The sequence below is a fragment of the Otolemur garnettii genome, unplaced genomic scaffold, assembly GCF_000181295.1.
Source record: "Otolemur garnettii isolate 467f Iridium unplaced genomic scaffold, OtoGar3 scaffold01931, whole genome shotgun sequence".
Lineage (NCBI taxonomy): Eukaryota > Metazoa > Chordata > Mammalia > Primates > Galagidae > Otolemur > Otolemur garnettii.
Genome location: NW_003854326.1, coordinates 1 through 3,352, shown reverse-complemented (window position 1 = coordinate 3,352; position 3,352 = coordinate 1). Strand labels below are relative to the sequence as shown.

The 3,352-nt window shown below is 46.5% G+C and overlaps 2 pseudogenes; both read right to left on the bottom strand.

Moving 5' to 3' along the window:
• Positions 1-736: 736 nt before the first annotated feature.
• LOC100964448 lies at positions 737-1,716 on the bottom strand (annotated as a pseudogene).
• Positions 1,717-2,619: 903 nt separating this feature from the next.
• LOC100964135 lies at positions 2,620-3,272 on the bottom strand (annotated as a pseudogene).
• Between the last annotated feature and the right edge of the window lie 80 nt (positions 3,273-3,352).

Here is a 3,352-nt window from a genome sequence, read left to right as displayed (position 1 = left end):
CGTTGTGGGGGGCACCTGTAGTCCCAGCTATTTGGGAGGCTGAAGCAAGAGAATCGCTTAAGTCCAAGAGTTTGAGGTTGCTGTGAGCTATGACGCCATGGACTCTACTGAAGGCAACAAAGCAAGACTGGGTCTCAAAATGAAAAAAAATTAAAGAAAGAAAGAAAACCCAGGTCTTCTGTCTTTCTGATTCCACAAAACTGAATTCTCCATGTGGTTCAGCCTTAGCTTCCCATAATTAGTTCTGTCTTAATATCGTGTCCTGTGCTTTGTCCTGACCCTATGAGAGAAGGGGTCAGCAGCAGGACACCGTTCTGTAAGGATGGGTAAGGATCCTGGCAAGGTATTTCCTCTGAAACAGCAAATATAACCTTAGAAGTCACTGTTCTAGAAGTCACTATTCGGTCACTCTCCGCAGAATAGTTTCCCAAGGAAATGGTGAAGTAGAGCAGTCCGTGACAAAGCCCCCCTTCTGATGCTCTGTGGAGTGAGACACCACAAAAGGGCAACGCTCAAAGGGTGGTGAAAAAAGCAGGGATCAGGAGGGCAAACTGGAGTAGTGTTAAAAATGCCACAGCAGGGTGCTAGACAGTGAACAGATCAGAGAGCATGTTTCCCAGCCACCAGGAGGCCCAAGAGCACCTTTTGGCTCTAGTCCACGAGGTGTCTTGTCATCTGCTTACCCAAGAATGACCTGGAGACCTTGAACATGTCCTATGCCTGGCCCCAGACGTTCTCATTTTGAGAGTAAGGACAGCAGCCCCAACATATTCAGTCTCTCCTTGGCCACTGCCTCCCAGCCCTTGTTGGCCTGTGGGTTACGGGGAGAGGGGTGCACCAGCCCCTCCACCTGGACGTCTGGCATTAGCCCTGAGAGAGCCCACCATGCCCACTGCTGCCCGACTACCGTCACCAGCCGCACCCCCAGCAGCTGCACCTGCCAGCAAAGGGCCACATCACAGATCCCAAAAAGCTGCTCTGGCTGCTGGCAAGAGCTCAACAGGCGTGAGGTTGCACCCTCTGGGAGCCAGAAAGAGCTGTGGAAACAGATTATGGACAAAGCAGTGATAGAAAAAAAGCCTCGCGGGCAGTGCCTGTGGCTCAAAGGAGTATGGCGCCAGCCCCATATGCCAAAGGTAGTGGATTCAAACCCAGCCGGGGCCAAAAACCACAAAAAATAAAAAAATAAAAAAGTAAAAGCCTCGGGCTGTCCACAGAGATTCTGGAAAAACCCCAGAATCAGGCACCGCTCTCTTCTGACTGTGGACACTCCAGTCGCAGCACTAGTTGTTCAGGGTGCTCTTGGGGAGGAGTCGGCACAGGCCCCCCCATGCCCAACCAGTCACGGACCCTGCTCACTTCCCCAAAGGGCACCCCAGTCTGGGCCAAGCCAAAAGGTCTCGGGTTCATCCCCAGAAAGAGCAGTTGCTTGGGGCCCTGGCAGTAGTGAGTCACATAGTCACAAGCTGACCTACATAGCTTGTAGGTCCTATTTGTCCACATGTGACATAGCAATGTAGCTCCCAGGCATGCTTCACAGGATTGTAGATGATGCCCCTGGCTCTGAGAACTTCAGCTGGTTCAGCTCAGTGTTCAGTCGAAGCTCCTTCTCCAAGAAGCCCTCAGCCCAGCTTTGAGGGCCGACTGAGGGCTCCATTAAGACACTACTAGTAGCTCATGGAGGGTCACCAGTAGGAAAGCCTGGGGCACAGCCATGCGTTGTCACCTGGTCCAGCTCTCCATCTTGCTTGTGCTAACTGCTTCTTGACCACAGTACTTTTTATTTTTTCCTTTTCCTTTTATTGACGAAAGGCAGGGACTGTGACTTTCTTCATAGCTATATTCCAGGGCCACTGGATATACTATTGCTAAACAGTACCTATTTCACAAATTTCGACTAAAGGAATGAAAGTCTGTTCACTGAAGGTTCGGTTGTGCGAGGCTTGGGCACGTATTTAAATAGGAGTTAGACTCTGCTTTGAAGGCATTTTGAATGCACATCATGAACTCTAGCTAAAAACATGCACAGAGATAACTTAGTCACCTGATGCACAGATGAATGACATTGGGAGTTACAAGCAAAGGCTATGGCACTCAGGGGGTTGGCCTTGCAGGAGGATTCATGCAAGAGGCGGTATTTAAACTCCCAACTAACAGGCACAACGTAGGGGTACATTGTACACCTCCTGCGTGAAGGGTTCAGTTACAACAGGGGCTTTACCTAACAAACTCTGTAGCTCTTTTTACACATGACTTCGTGCCTTCTCTGGGATGCAGCTCTGCCTGAGAAAGATTTATACTTAGCCCAGGATATAAATTACATCCTTTTATTAATTTTAACACTATATGCATACATATGTGATCCTATATATCACAGAGTGAGTACATGTTTTTCACTCATGGAAACAACATACTAATAATTACATATATTTCTTTTTGGTGAAAAGTTATATGCAGGGTGGACATAAAGTTTGTGTACAATTTTAAATAGTTTACTATTTAACCTTAAAACTTCACCATTTACATTGTTTACTGTTTAAATTTAAAATACTTTACTATTTAAATTGCACATGAACTTTACATCCACATGATATTTAGAATTAGCCACCTAGACTTGGTTTAGAAGATCCCAATTTGGTGGGCAACATCCAAAGCATCATAATCAGGAGCCCGTGGAACATATGCCTTCTTCTCTCCATCAGGCCTGGTCAGGGTGTTGACCTTGATCACAGCAATGTCACAGAGGTTCTCCACAGCCTGTCTGACCTTCTCCTTGTTGGCTTTGACATCCACAGAGAACACAAGTGTGGTGTTTTCTTCTCTCTTCTTCATGGCCGACTCAGTGGTCAGGAAGAAGTGGATGATGGCACAGTGGTCAAGCTTGTCTCCCCTGGGGGAGCTCTTCCTGGGATATTTGGGCTTCCTCTGGAGCGGCCAGTGTCTTCAGACACTGAAATGTGGATGATGTAGAAATATTTATTTTTCTGTGGCTGTGGTTGCCTTTCAGCACTGCCTTCTTGGCCTTCAATGCCTTTGGATTTTGCTTTGGGAGGGGCAGGAGCTTCCTTCTTCACCTTCGGCACCATCTTGTGAAAATCAACAATTACTTTAAAGTTTGGGATTTTTTTAAATTTTCCTGAACTCTGGTCTTTTGAGGGGCAGTCTGAGCTTTGAAGGCAGTCCTCTACTTCAGCCTGTCCAACAGGAATAAAATGAGAGCTGCGTGTGTTGCTTTGAATTTTCTGGTAGCCACATAAAAGATAAAGACATAGGTTAAATTGATTGTTATTGTTTAATGAACCTAATCTATCCAAAATATGATTGTTTTTATAACTGATCAATAAAAAGATAC